The 15,181-nt window shown below is 53.9% G+C and overlaps 1 pseudogene; it reads left to right on the top strand.

Moving 5' to 3' along the window:
* The first annotated feature begins 4,801 nt into the window (after positions 1-4,801).
* Positions 4,802-14,510, top strand: LOC131560233 (serine/threonine-protein kinase pim-1-like; annotated as a pseudogene).
* The last annotated feature ends 671 nt before the right edge of the window (positions 14,511-15,181 follow it).

Here is a 15,181-nt window from a genome sequence, read left to right as displayed (position 1 = left end):
CTCCTCATTACCCTCAGAGGCTAAGGGTCCCGTGCTGGCAGACTGCCTATGCCAGCAATGCAACTCAGCCACCAAGGACATCTTAAGATCACTGCCACCTGGGGCTAACATAGCCGACATGATCAGACACGTGGCAAAGGAGGAACACCTTGGTCCCATCCAAGCAGCAGTCCACACTGCAATAACCAGTGTGATGGCATGCCTTAAGTGTGGCCAGGCAGGTCACTTGGCAGTAAACTGCCCCCAACCAAGGCGCCTATCAGCAGCTGCTCCGCCACGCCAAGGGGGATTTAGGGGACCGTGCTGGGCATGTGGGAAAAAGGGACAGTTTTGCAGCCACATCACCCTAGCTGGGCAACAGGCAGAACGTGGACAGTAGTCCTTCAAGGGTCAAAAGAGAGAGTGAATGTGCAAATAATTAGGCTCCAACCGTTGGCACCCCGAGCGGTCGGACCCAACAAAGTGATTAAAAGCGTGCCAAAAGGGAGAAACGCGACCCACCCCAAAGTCTTGCCCACAAGGGTTGCTGATATCCCAACCGGCCATGCGGAAGCCTTTCAGATAGACCGTTTAGCCGAGTCAGATTTAGACCCAATCCTTCGTATGCTAGAAGCTACCTTCCTATCCCTGAACGAATCCAACCCTAACCTAACCGAATCCTGCTGGCTTTGTTACGATGTCGAACCCCCCTTTTACGAAGGAGTCGCTCTAAACACTCCCTTCAGTTACTCCACAGCAGATGCACCCAACCAATGTAGATGGGACACCCCCCGCAAAGGAATCACCCTGAGTCAAGTCACAGGCCAGGGCAGATGCTTTGGCAATGCAACCCTAGCTAGGCAGAAAGGCAACGTCTGCTCCGAAGTTGTCAAACCCAACGGGAAAAACAATAAGTGGGTAGTCCCATCCGCATCTGGGATGTGGATTTGCCAGCGATCTGGAGTGAGTCCCTGTGTGTTCCTTGCCAAATTCGATGACTCTAACGACTTCTGTGTCCAAGTTCTGATTGTTCCTAGGGTCCTGTATCCCGCAGATGAAGAAGTGTGCCACCTTTTTGAGGAACCCAGCTGGCTCCACAAAAGAGAAATAGTAACAGGTATAACTATCGCAATGCTGCTGGGCCTAGGAGCAGCCGGAACAGCCACAGGAGTCTCAGCCTTAGCGACACAGCACCAAGGACTGTCACAGCTGCAGGCAACGATTGACGAGGACCTGCAAAGGATTGAGAAATCCATCTCCTTTCTAGAGAAGTCAGTCTCCTCACTCTCAGAAGTAGTCTTGCAGAACAGGCGAGGACTAGACCTCCTGTTCATGCAGCAAGGGGGCCTGTGTGCCGCCTTGAAGGAGGAGTGCTGCTTCTATGCAGACCACACGGGAGTCGTGAGAGACTCCATGGCAGAACTCCGAAACAGACTGGCTCAGAGACAGAAAGACAGGGAAGCCCAACAGGGTTGGTTCGAGTCCTGGTTCAATCGACCACCATGGCTAACCACCCTAATTTCTACCCTAATAGGTCCATTGGCAATGCTACTTTTAGCTGTCACCTTCGGACCATGCCTGCTGAACAAGCTAGTCTCATTCATTCAGACCCGCCTAGAACGGGCCAACATCCTGTTCATAGGCCGGCAGCAACTGCTGTGAATTCGACCAGGGAACAATGCCAGTCACAAGATTTTCTACCCAGGTTTACCAAACCCCTTTCTTTGTCAACAACCTCATGCCTCATGTCAGTACCTATGTATATGACTACTTCGTTCATTTGTGAAAAAGAGGGGGGAGATGTGGTAGATAGGGGCAGGCGCTCGGAAAATCTCACGATGTCACGGAAAGCAGCAGGATTCCTCTCCCCCTAACACCTAGTGATAAGGGATCACCCAAGAATGTAGACCCCCCTAACATTAGTAACTTTCGACTCCTTACTAACTAATTACAGTAAGGTAAGACCCCCTGACATAGAGAAAAACCTTCCCGAGTATAAAACCCGACGAGACGGGACAATAAAGGCCTTTAGACCATCCACCATATTGGTGTCTGCGGGCGTCTTTGGTCTGAACGACCCTGGGCAGTGGGTCGCCGTGCTGTTTCCTCAGAACCAGGTCGCCTTGCCTTGCATCAGAAGGCAACACTCTCCCTGCTGAATGCCTGCTGGGGCTGGCAAAGAAGGAAAATGCCCCAATAACAGCCAGTGGCACTGTGTCTCAGGGACAGGTACAGGGAGGTGACAACAAATAGCAGCATGGCCCGGTAGCACAGCTTCTAGGAAGCAGTGACAGAGGAGCCGCATGTGCCAGAGGTTTCAGAAAGGCTGTCTTCTCAAATGGCCACTCTGAAACCCCTCTCTTTGCCTCTTGGGTTTGCGTGTGCTTTTGACAGCCACAGCATCCTGGGGCAACGCATTCCATGATTTCATTAAGCACTCCTTGAAAAGCAACTCCCATTGTTCAACTGAGCTGCCAGCCTGGTCATTTCAGAGGGTGCTGCCTTGGTGGAGAGAAAAATCAATCTTCTGCCTTTCAGGGAGCTGAAGGAGGAGGGACTCTTCACCATCAAACACCTGGCTGGGTCCCATTCAGAGGTCCTGCTTTGTAGACTTGGTGAGGTTTGCTTGGCAGTTACCAGCGAGGTGAGAACATTGTTCTGAATTGTCCTCCATACTTCATACACAGTGTGTAGAGGAGGTATGTGCTTGTTCATCTCCATGTGTGCTCAGGGTCTGCCTTCATTTCTGGTTTTAGACCTGAGATTTCTAATGTCTGTCAGCTGTCTGTAGGATCTTTGGGTACATGCAGCTGTATTTACTGGCAGGTCGGGTATCTGACACTCATCTTTGAGTGCAAATGCAGAAACTGAGACACTAATGATGTTATTTGCCAGAGTCCCAGTCTCTGCCCAAGCTGTAATTCAACACTGCAAATTATTCTGTAGACCTGAGCCTGTGTTTTCTGTTTCCTGGCTGAGTGCTTCAGCTGCTGGTGTTGCTTTTTTGAACAGGAGCACCTGACTCTTTTATCTTTATGACTTTTGCCTTCATGATTTGAAAGCAGCTCTTTATTTATTTTCTAGTAAAAGGGCCTAAAATCAAAGCTCTGGACATTTAAGAAGGGTTAAGTAGAACACTGAATGAAATTTTTATTTTAGGCCCGCAGTGAGCAGGTCTGAGGCCAGAAATTGGTGCCAGAGTAAGTGCCTTTCTGTGCTTGTGCTCTCCTGCTCTTCCTGTCCTTGTATGCTCCTCTGGACACAGTGGCATGTGTTGTCATTTCCTGGGACTTCTGTTGAAGGCAACTGGTTTTCTTTCCCAGGTGATTCTTATGTTTCCCCTCATGATTTCCCCAGGTGACCAACCTCTGTTCCAAGGTGTCCTGCTCTGCTATTGTCACTCTGGGAGAGCTCTCTGTGACCTTGAAGAAGGACATGGACTCTGAGGTGGATGAGGTTGCTTTGCTCCTTCTCCAGATGGTGTCCAGCTCCCCAGAATTTGTTCAGAAAGCAGCCAGTCAGACCCTGGGGATCCTGGTGGAGAATGTGACTCCTGCACGAGCAATGACTGCTCTCATGGACATGGGAGCCAAGTAGGTTCTTCTGCTTTTAGTGATGTTCTTCACCATCGTGTGTGTGGGAGGGAGAAGGGATGAGACAGAGAATGGGAATGGCTGGAGGGAAGGGTCCTGTATCTTGCATCTTCTGTGGACTCAGCGACTTGATTCTCCAACTAACCTCACTTCTTTCCTCTTGTCACCTATTTCTGCCCTCCTGCAGCCCATTACTTCTCGGAATCACAGAACTGTAGAATATGGGAAGTTGGAAGGGGCCCATCAAGACCATGGAGTCCAGCTCCTGGCCTTGCCCAGAACAGCCCAAGGGTCGCACCAAGTGCCTGAGATTGCTGCCCAAATGCTCCTTCAGCCCTGTCAGGCTTGGTGCTGTGACCACTGCCCTGGGGAGCCTGTTCCAGTGCCCAGCCACCCTCGGGGTGAAAAACCCTTTTTCCTGATACCCAAACTAAAGCTCCTCTAACTCAGCTTCCTGCTGCTTCGTGGAGTTCTCCCAGTCTGTCAGATTTTCCTAGATGAGGTGATCAGTGGGGAAGGGAAAGTGCCTGCAAAGGCCAAGGATAGAGCCTTGTGCTTTTGTGGGCAGAGGGGCAATTGCAATTGCAGCTGTGAGCAGTGTTTGGTATTTCACAGTGCTAACCACAGAGGCCCTGGGAAAACCATGTCTCCTCATGATGCCACTAACTTGCGAAATGAGGAGGGTCCTTGCTGGGGCGTGGAGCACATGGGGGACAATCTGCTGGGTGTGGCACAGCCTGCACAGCAGGTGCAGCTCCTGCCAAAGGAGTCTTGTATGACTGTCATGGCCTTAGAATTCTACTTTCTATTCAAAGTGATGTTTCATGTTAACCTTGAGAAGATGAATCACTTTACAGGCTCCTCCACAGGCTGACAGCCATGGGACAGTTGGAGCAAATGCTGCTTTAAGTGTTGGTGCTGGGCCTGATAGTTCCCAAGAGACACTCTCTAGAATAGGACAGCCTGGCTAAACTACCTGCCACCCTTTCCTCAGCTTTGCAATGGGGTAAAACATTCAGATGGATCCATTGCCAAGCCCCACAGAAGAAATAGGCTGCACTGCTGGATATTCTGCAACTTCATAGCCCACAGCGTGTTTTCCCTGCATTTGTTGTTTTCCAAAGTTCTGCAGATTTGGGATACATGTGTTAAAGGAGCCTCAGTCCTGCTGCAGGTCTCTGTGGTGTGCATCTGCCCCTGCTCTCTCCATCACATTTCCTACTCATGGCATGGGGGGCCTGAAGCAGCTCCAGATCGAGGACAAGGCGAAGGCAATCATGGCTCAGCCTCACACAGAGGTGAGGGGGGAGCTGGGCCAATCTCTGGTGGGAGGAAGGGTCTGGTGGCAGCCCAGAGAGGATGTGCACATTGCCAGGGAACAGCTGTGCCCTGAACGTGCCCCTGCAAGGACCTGTGCTGCTGCCAGTGCCCCTGGAGCTGTGGGGCTGCTGAGCTGTGGGGCAGGCAGAGGAGCAGGAAGGTGCATGTGCAGCTGAGCCATTCCTGGAGAGCACAGGGCTCTGGGCTCCCTGCTGTCCCAGGGCAGCCCAGAGGCCAGGCTGTGCCTGTGCCAGCTCTGGGCAAGTGGCTCAGGGTTTGCCCTGGCCTGCCTCAGTGTCTGCCAGCAGGAGCATGTTTCCCTGTGCAGCTCTTTAGACATTTCCAGGAAATGTGTCCCATGAAATATGGAGCTTCAGCTGCTTTAGGTTTGCATTGTGGCCTCTGTTAAACTTTGTGTCTCCACTTTGCAGATCTGACAGGTTACAGTCTTACCAAGAAGTTGTCTCGGGACACTTCCGATGTTCCCTCACCCACAAAGTCCTTACCTCCCATCCAGAAGAGCTCTCTTTCCTCCAAGCTCAGGAAGAAGCTGCCGCCTGTATGGAGAGTGTTTGAAGAATAGGATTGATGCGTTAGGCTTCATAGTTACAGATGTACATATGTTCTGATCTTTAGATGTAGTTTTGAACTAATGTGTTTTGATTCTGTATTTAAGTTTTGATGACTTGTTTTTAATTCTATATATTTCCTTTTGATGATGAAAAAAAGTAAATAAATAAACAAAATTGAAAAAACCAAGAGGAGAATGTGAGACCAGGACCTGCCAGCCTAGAGATTATGGGGGAGTGCAGCTCACTCAATGTGCCAGTGTCTCACCACATCCTTTCCTCATTGGGCCTCTCCTCTTCCTCTTTGGCCATGTCTTCTTTGTGTCATTTGTGCTGCTCTTTGTTACTTGGCATTACAACAGGGCCACCATTAACCAGTCTGGGGGACAATGGATCCAAAAGATCCTATCTAGTCAAAGGTTTTCTACCTAGGTGTGTTCTGTGCTCACCAAAGACCCGAGCAAAGAAACCAAGAGAAGTGTGCCCAAATCCCAAAGCTTTGCTCCTTTGCAATCTCGCACAAATCTGGCTCACAGGTGTCTTCAATCACAATTCCATAGGTAAGAAGAGGTCATGTATTTCACCGGGAAAAGATGCACTGCTTTCGCAAAATCACCTGTATGTATATTTACCGGGGACAGCACTCCAGCTGTGTTGTTTGCCCCTTGTTTGCAGAAGGATGAGTGCCCTGGGAGGCCAATAACAAGTGACAAGGGTTCTTCAAATATGTACTGCAGCCTGGGTGCCATTCAGCCCAGAGCTAGGGGATCATTTGTTCCCATGGATCAGTGCTTGCCAGTGGAATGAATTCCTACACAGCTGGAAGAAGCAATTCTGGATTCAGCTCCAGCTGTTGGTGGGCTGCATAATCATTGACAATGCTGCACTTCCAGAAATTATTCTGCAGTTTCCTTTCATAGTCATTTGAAGCTTTTAAACTTCACATTTCAATTTGCTTTGCCTTAGGGAAAAAGACTTCTGGGCCCAGTGCAAACTGTCACCTTTTGGCAGCAAAGTCCTCATGGCTGCCCGCTTCTGATGTTACACAATGTCACCTGGCTGCCTGTGTTTGTCCCTGCCTAGCTCTGGGTCTAGTCCCGGCCTAGTAAAGCCCAGGCAGGGTGGCACATTGCAGGGAAAACTGGTCCATGAGCTTATGGGGTTGCCATCAGCAGCAGAGTCAATGTGCCCTTTGGGGATTCCTCTGGAGACAAAATTAGGGACCTACCCCATGCCACAATATTCTCTTAGATCTTTCTAAAATATCCTAGAAAAGGCTGTGAAACTTCACATCTCCTTGCACACCCACTGTTTGGAGAGGGGCGTTTTTGTCCCTTCTCAAAGTCATTGCTCTGGCACACCAGAAACATGAACATCCACCAACAGGAATGATGCATGGTCCTGCTGCTGCTGCTGCAGAGCTCTGGGAAGGTCAGAGCTGGGTATTACCAATATGAGCACTTAATGAGCATTTCATGCTCCTTCAAGCTTTCCAGATCTCAGGGCTTTTTGTTTCAAAGCAGCCACTGCACCATCTCTAGGGAAGAACAGGAAATGGGAAACAGCGACTGCCAGCCTTGCAGGGGTGTGAGAGAAAACCTGAGGTGTCTGCATCAAGAGATGAATGGGAAGAGTGTAATTGCCAAAGCAAACACTTCATTAGGATAGCAGCACCATCCTTTACTGCATGCTTGCATGAAGATCATTTGGGATCTCCTTTTTGTATCTCATGCAGAAAAGGAGCTCTTAATAATACCACGCTACCTAAACCAGATTGGGATGTAGCTCTGTAGTGGTTCACAATGAAGCAGACTGCCTGCTGTGCCACTGCCAGCCTGCTGGGCCTGCGAGGGACTGTAGTGTATCCCATGCCTGTTTTGCCTCCAAGCAGAGCTTGGTTTTCCTTATTAGTGGGGAGTAAATACAAGAGTAATAAAATGGACAATTAGACTGGCCGCTTTGGAGGATATGCTCATGCTTTCACACATCAGTCCTGTACCTCATGCTCCCAAGGCTTGTTACTCATCATAAAGTATTTTAACAAAAAAAACCTCAGCTCTCATGTTACATCTGAAGAAAATTGCACAAGATCATCAAGAATTCTGCTGTCAGGAACAAGACAAGAGCCTTCCAACACTCACTTGCAGCTGTCCTGGATTGCTGCAGCCCTTTGTGAAAAGCTGCTGCAGACAGAGTGCTTGGAGTTGGTTTGGGCCTTTATGAAAGATCTGTGGAGCAGTGTGCAAGGCTCTCCTGGCAGGAAACTGTTTGTCCAAGCCCAGGGACACGGTGCCGGCAGCAGCGGAGCGGCCCCGCTCCCAGCCCGAGAGTCTGTGAGCTGAGCCACGCCGGGGAGACAAGGCAGCGAGGGGCTCCAGCCCAGCTGCTTCACTGCCCTGCCCGCTCCATGGAGCTCTGCCGTGGGAGAAAGCCGACACCGGATGAGTCCCCGAGCTTCCATCAGCTGCTGGAACTGCTCCGTGACAGCTCCTGTTCTTCCGAGAGTGACCCCAGCGCCTTCTTGGAACGCGTGTCATGGGGGGATTCTGTTTGATAATAAACTGTTGGGGGTTTTCCACTTTCATCGATCAGTAGTAATTTCCTATTGCTGGAAAGGGATTGTTGGAACACTTTAGAGGAGACGACTTATTGCACAATATCCTGTTTGAAGTTGTCTCAAACAGTGTGAGACAGACGGCTTCACACAGGAGCATCCCCAAGGCTGCTGAGGGGAAGGCACAGAGGAAGACAAACCCAGTATTTCTGAGGGAAACTCCTTGACACCAAACCAACCTGAGCTGTCAAACAGCAGACCTGATGTTTCGAGACATGGGCCAAAGGGGAAACCTTTCAGTGTGTTTGGTCCAGGCTGGGTTATGCTCGATGCAAAGGTGTGTCAGTGTGTTGGATAATACTCTTTTCTTGACCTAGAGATGGGGACACTGAGAGGTGTTTTAAAAACTTTTATTCAATTTTCAGTCTTATGAGAAGGGTGAGACAATACAGATGTTATAATTCACGCCATCACAATCAGAAACCAACTACTTCCTAATTATAATACATTATAAGCGTTTCTTGGTCTATCAGCCTTTTGCCATGCCATGTTGTAGATGCCTTAAAGCCAATTATTTGAAATTACTCTTTGTGGGTCCCACTACAATGCATCTTTCATAGCTCTGTTTTTCCAAAGTCTTATTTGCAAGGCCATCTTTTGAAACTTTTATGTAGTTCCATTTCCCTCTCAACAATATCTGTCCTATTCCATGGAAATTTTTAAGTTAGCATTTCTTGTCTCAAGATTTATATACATATTCATACTTTGTGGGCCTTCTATTAGGCTCTAAAAACTTTCTACAAATCCATTTCCCATATCAGTGCACTTGGCTCCTTCTCTCCTCATTGTGCCTGGCAAGCACAGGAGCCCAGAGCTCCTGCAGAACCCATCACAGCACTCAGTGGGAGCAAACTTGTGTCCAGTCCTCACCTGGAGCTGTGGTGGCCAGTATTCCACCTCATTGGAATGAGGAACTGTTCCTGCTCTTTCAGAAGGAGCTAAGGAGCTTTGGCCTTCAGATCAATTGTCTGCAGGCTCCTGCAGTGCCTGGTGCTGCTCCCTTGCCAGAGGCACCCCAGGCCAGGGGGGCACATCTGGGCTGCTGTGTCTGGCTCTGGGGCTCCCTGTTCTGGGCAGTGAGGAGGAGCTGCAGAGGCTCTGCAGGACTGACAGGATGGGCTTTGGGGCTGGCAGGAGAAGCTGAGGGACCTGGGCTGCTGGAGCTCCTGAAGAGGAGGCCCAGGGCTCCTCCTGCAACTGCTCCAAGGGTGCTTTCAGAGAATCCCAGGAACAGTAAGGGTGGAACAGGCCATGGGGATCATCAAGTCCAACCTGTGCCCTGACACCACCTTGTCTCCCCTGAGCCTCCTCTCCTCCAGGATAAACAACCTCAGCTCTCTCAGCCGCTCCTCACAGGACTTGTGCTCCAGACCCCTCCCCAGCCTTGTTGGCCTTCTCTGGACACGCTCCAGCCCCTCCATGTCCTTCCTGAATTGGGGGGCCCAGAACTGCAAACAGCACTCGAGGTGCTGCCCAAGCAGTGCTGAGCAGAGGGGAAGAATCCCTGCCCTGCTCCTGCTGGCCACACCATTCCTGGTCCAGGCCAGGAGCCATTTGCCTTCTTGGCCACCTGGGCACACTGCTGGCTCATGTCCAGCCTGCTGTCCATCAGTCCCTGCAGGTCCCTTTCTGCCTGGCTGCTCTCCAGCCACTCTGGCACCTTGTTGAGGGAGGGATGCAGGGAGGGAATGGGTCCAGACCCATTCCTTCCTGAAATGTGGTGTTTGCTGGCACTGCCAGTTCCCAGATTTTGATATTTCCCTATTCTGGCACAGCCCAAGTGCAGCAACTTGCTGGCAAAGAAAGCCAAAACCAAGCAAAGACCTGGTACCTACAGCAACCCGATCTCGGATTTGCTGACACCCCCAGTACCCAGATCGGGAATGTTTCAGATGCCTGCACAGCACAATTCCAGCAATTTGCTGGCACAGAAATTGAGCCTCAGGAAATTTCTCAGTGCCGGCTCTTCCCTCACCCAGATCTGGTGTACACTGGCAATGCCAGTGCCCACATCTGGCAATTTCCCTCTTCTGGCACCACCCATATCCAGAATTTGCAGGCAAAGAAAGCTGAAACCTGGCAATTTCCCCTTGCCAGCACTGCCCAATCGGGAGTTTTTTGGCAGCAGGACCCCAAGAAAGATGGAAGGAAAGAAGGAAAGAAAAAAGGAAGGCATCCAGACCCAGTCCTTCCTGGAGCCTAGAGTCTGAACTGGGCTGTTTGCTGGCACTGCCAGTGCCCAAATCTGGAAATTTCCCTATTCTGACACAGCCCAAGTGCAGCAATTTGCTGGCACAGAAACCCAAAACCTGTGGCAGCTTCCTGCTACTGGGTCTGGCACCACCCCCACATCTTGTGTTTCCTGCACCAGAACCCAGATTTGGAAATTTCTCAGTGCCAGCAGAGCCCAAATCTGGCAGATTTCTGTCGCTGGCAATGACACCACCCAGATCTGCTGTTGGCTGGCAGTGCCAGTGCCCTGATCTGAAAACTTCCTGGTGCTGGCACAGCCCAAGTCCAGCGATTTGCTGGCACAGACAGCCAAAATTTGGAAATCTGCAGGTTCTGACTCTAGCATCATCCAGCTCTGGTGTTTGCTGGGACCGCCAGTGCCCAGATGTGGAAATTTCCCAATGCCTTCACAGCCCAGGTCTAGCAATTTGGTTTTAGCTAGCTTAGGCAGCGAAGTTCCTCGGACTGTGGCTTTCCTTTTTCTTGGAACTGTTTAAACCTGCTCTGGACTGAAAACCCAGACAAACACCAGGAGCAGCTCACACCTGTGGCCCACCAAGCTCTGGGATGCTGCATTCCAGCACCAGAGGGACTTAGAAGAGACCGAGTGAGCCAACTACAACCCACAAAAAGGACTTTCTGAATTTGCCATCTCTTCACCACTGTCAGAGGTTTGATTTAATATTATTCATTTTTCATGCTTGTGAATACTTTACTTGTTAAATAAACTGGGGGTTTTTCCACTTTTCTCAAGGGAAGTCTTTTCCTGAACTAGTAGGGGGAGGGGCCATTTGAACTTGCTTTCTAGACGGACCCCTTTTGGAGATTTCCTCCCCAAATTTGCCCTAAGCCAGCACAAACAGTCACCATGAAAATTTCACCAGTGGCATTATTTCCCGGTGGCAAATCTTGTGACAGAAGCTTGACCTTGTTCTCCATGAGAGATTCTTGGGAAGAGCAGACAGGAGAAGATTCCTGGAAAACTGAAACAGCTTTCCAGAAGGGAAATGAAAATGAAAGAAACAATCCAAGATGTTTTCCTCTATATATTTCTATGCTTCCCTTTTCTATGTTGCATCCCAGTAATTCCAGATCCACCTCACCTCTAAGATCGGTGACTTAGTGATTTTTAGACACTAAAATACCATGAGCCACACACAGTTTTCCTTCCCCTGTTTTTACTGGAAAGCAACACTGGAGGTGTAAGTGCAGTGCTGGGCTCAGGTAGGAATCCTACCCCAAGGGAAGGTGGCCCGACAGTGTTTGACGCTCAGCAAAGACAATGCACAGCAGCGAGCGAGGGGATCGCTGTGCCAGCGTGCAGGAGTCAGGGCTCTGCATCTGGGCTCAGGGCTGCAAAGTTCCCGTGTTTGGGCAGACGGAGGGGCTGTCCCCGGGGCGCGCGGGGCTCGAACGTGGGGCTCGTGGGGCGAGCGGGGAACGGACACGGGGACGAACGGCCCCGGTGCTTCAGTTGCAGCGGCGGCAGCGGCGGCAGCAGCAGCGGCGGCAGCAGCAGCGGCGGCAGCAGTAGCGGCGGCAGAAAAAAGAGCTATTTTGAATACTCTCTTTCTTTCTCTTCTCTCTTTCTTTCTCTCTCTCTCCCTTTCCCGCTGTCGGGCACCCTTCTCTCGGGGTCCCTTGCCCGGCGTCCCTCCCCTCTCCCCGCCTCCCTCTCCCCTGCAGGGCCGGGCCATGCCCCCGGCCCGCCCCCGGCCCCGGGCGGGGCTGCCCCGTGCCCGGCCCCGGCCGTCCCGCCGCGGTCTCGCCTCCGCCCGGCTCTGGCTGTACTGGCGGTGGCACTGCTGGGCGGGCATCAGTGCCTGGGGCGGGGGCGGCATCGCCGCCCTTCGGCTCCGCCTGGCCCGACCCCGGCCCCAGACCCGACCCCGCCCCCGGCCACAGCCTCGGTCCCGGCTCTAGCCCCGGCCCTGGCCCCGACCCCGGCCCCGGCTCCTCCCGGGGCCCGCGGAGCACACACGCGGCGCGGCCGCTCCCGCCGCCTCCGCTGCGGCTTCCCCGGCCCGAGCTCCGCCGCTCGGCAGCGCGGCCGCAGGCCCCGAGCCTCCCGTGCCGCGTTCCGAAGAGCGAACGCCTGGGCATGGCCGGCCCGGGACGGGTGAGGGGCGCTCGGGGGCCGTTGCTGGCCCCGGGCCGAGCGCTGACAGCCGCGTCCCGCCCGCAGGGACGGCGCAGGAGGCCCTGCAGGAGCGGTACCGGCTGGGATCGCTGCTGGGGCGCGGCGGCTTCGGAAGAGTCTTCGCGGCCACGCGGCTCTCGGACGGCGCCCCGGTGAGCGGCGGGGCCGGCGGCGGGCGCAGGAGGAGGGGATGGAGGAGGAGGAGGGCGGAGGGCGGAGGATGGGGCTCGCAGTGTGGGCGGCGAGCTCACCCCGCTGCTGCCCTTGGCTTGCAGGTGGCCATCAAAAGGGTGCCACGGAACCGCGTCCGGCACTGGGGCGAGCTGGTGAGTGAGCGGGGCCAGCAGCCGGGGCTGCCGGCCGGGGATGAGCCGAGGCCCGGCACGGTGGGAGCCACCAGGACGCCCCGAGGGAGAGCGGGCGTGGGGCCAGCGCAGGGCGCAGAGCATCCCGGGCTGGCTGAGGGCTTCCCCAGGCCTGGCACGGCATCGGCCCCACTGACGGCATCGTGCTCCTCCCGCAGCCCGACGGCACCAGCGCACCCCTGGAGGTTGTGCTGCTGGCCAAGGTGTCCACTGGCTTCCCCGGTGTGGTCCAGCTGCTGGAGTGGCTCGAGCTCCCCAACTGCATCGTGATGGTGCTGGAGCGGCCAGAGCAGTGTCAGGACCTGCAGCGTTTCATTCGGGCACGGCGGTTCCTGCCCGAGGAGGAGGCGCGGGAGCTGTTCCGCCAGGTGCTGGAGGCCGTGCGGCACTGCACCAGCTGCGGGGTCCTGCACAGGGACATCAAGCCAGAGAACATCCTCGTTGACCTGGACACCGGGCAGGCCAAATTGATTGACTTTGGCTGTGGCACCTACCTGCAGGACACAGTCTACACTCACTTTGCAGGTGAGCCTACCCAGGGCTGTGCTCCCGCTGCTGACATCTCATGGCCCAACATCTCCCAGCCCAAGCTGGCTGTGGCAGCGGGGATTCTCCCTTTTGCTGCCAGTCAGGGCACTGAATCTTCAGCTGAGTTGCTTTAGAGCGGGGCTGGGTGGGCAGCCATCTTCCAGCCCTGCTGGCAGCCCTTGCCAGCCACTCTGCCCAGGACTGGGGCTGGGCTGGGGCAGCCAGCCCGACCAAAACCCCCGTGGGTGGGGTAGCAGAGAGGGAGGGCGGAACCTGTGCCCCAGACACTTTGGTGTGCAGATGAGAGGAAGGGCTTGGACTGCTCCACTCGCCCTGTTTGCCTTGGCTTCATAATATTTTTGGGGCAATGCAGGCAGGGAGGATATGGGCAGGTTTTTTCCCCAGCATGGAGTGGGTTTTTCCTTTGCATGTCATGGTCGGGCCTAGCCAGGGCTGCCCTCTTCCAGCACCAGAGGCTTCTTTTCCAACCCTAACTTTGTGCACAAGTCCCAGGTGCTGTCGAGAGGGCAGTGGTCACCCTGTGTGCCCCTGATGCAGCCCCCGCAGGCGCAGGGATGCTGGGGCCAGGCTCGGGGAGCAGCAGCATCCCCCTGATGAACTCCATCTGTATTCCATAGGAACACTGTCCTACAGCCCCCCGGAATGGAACGACTTTGGCTGGTACCATGGCGAGCCAGCTACCATCTGGTCCCTGGGCATCCTGCTGCACCAGATGGTCTGCGGGGAGCACCCTTTCAGGAGGGGCCAGAACCTCAGCTGGGGCCAGCTCCCGCTGCCGCAACGGCTCTCTCAAGGTGGATCCTTTTCTCTGGGCACGGGGGGAATGCCAGTGCTGGGAGCCAGCAGCGGGGTCGTGGGCATCCCGCTCTGGCAGCTGCTGAGGAGGTGGCACATGTCCTGCTCTCCTCCAAAACAGGGAATGGATGGGAAAGTTTAGGCCCAGCTCTGAGCACATCCAGCATGGCCTGGGCACGGGAATAGTGGGGTAAAGCAGACAGGAGCCTTCTCTGGCTGACCGGCAGTTTCTGCTTTCTCTCCCCAGAGTGCAAAGACCTGATCAGGTGGTGTTTATCCGTGAACTCCTTGGACAGACCCACACTGGAAGACCTGTTCTGTGATCCTTGGATGTGGGATATTCCTCTGCCATAGAAGAAGGGAGAGAGCCACAGGCACACTTTGATCCAGAGCCCTGGTAAGTTCCTGCTCCACATATGCCTTGGCAGTCAGAAACAAAGGGATCCAGAGCTTTTTGTGCTGCCAGTGTCACTGCACTGGGGTCAAGGGATGGGAACACGCAGCCCTTGTGCTGGAGCTGAGCTGCTCTGCCCAGCGCTGGTGGCCGCCATCCAAGCTGGTTTTGCTTGTCCTGGTTCCCTGACAGCTGGGGCCCTGGGCAGAGCCCTGAGAGCCTGGTCTGCCCCCAGGGAAGGAGAAGGAGCCCCTGGAGAAGCTGTACCGGGTGGGGATGCTGCTGCTGCTGCTGCTGCTGCTGGAGACAGCGAGGGTGACATCAGGGATGACAAGCTCTTCCTCAGCCTGGCCACGGGAGGCTGAAGGTGATGCACTTTGATTCTGGCACCTTCTTCAAAGCCAAACTCCACAGGGAATTTGCAGATGAGTCCCCATCTGGGGAAATTCTGCCAGATTTGGGCATGGCCCAGCCTGGCTGGGAACCAAAGGCTCTCCCTTTTGCTGGCGCAGATGCAACTTATTCTTCAGTGGCTGCCCAGCTGCTTTTGGCAGGGCTGGGGCATGGGCTGGGGTTGTTACGAAATGGGAGTGGGCTCCTGGCCCTGCCAACAGCCCCCAGCACCCACCGT

Source organism: Ammospiza caudacuta, chromosome 7 (genome assembly GCF_027887145.1).
Source record: "Ammospiza caudacuta isolate bAmmCau1 chromosome 7, bAmmCau1.pri, whole genome shotgun sequence".
Classification (NCBI taxonomy): Eukaryota; Metazoa; Chordata; class Aves; order Passeriformes; family Passerellidae; genus Ammospiza; species Ammospiza caudacuta.
This window is presented reverse-complemented; position numbering and strand designations above follow the sequence as displayed.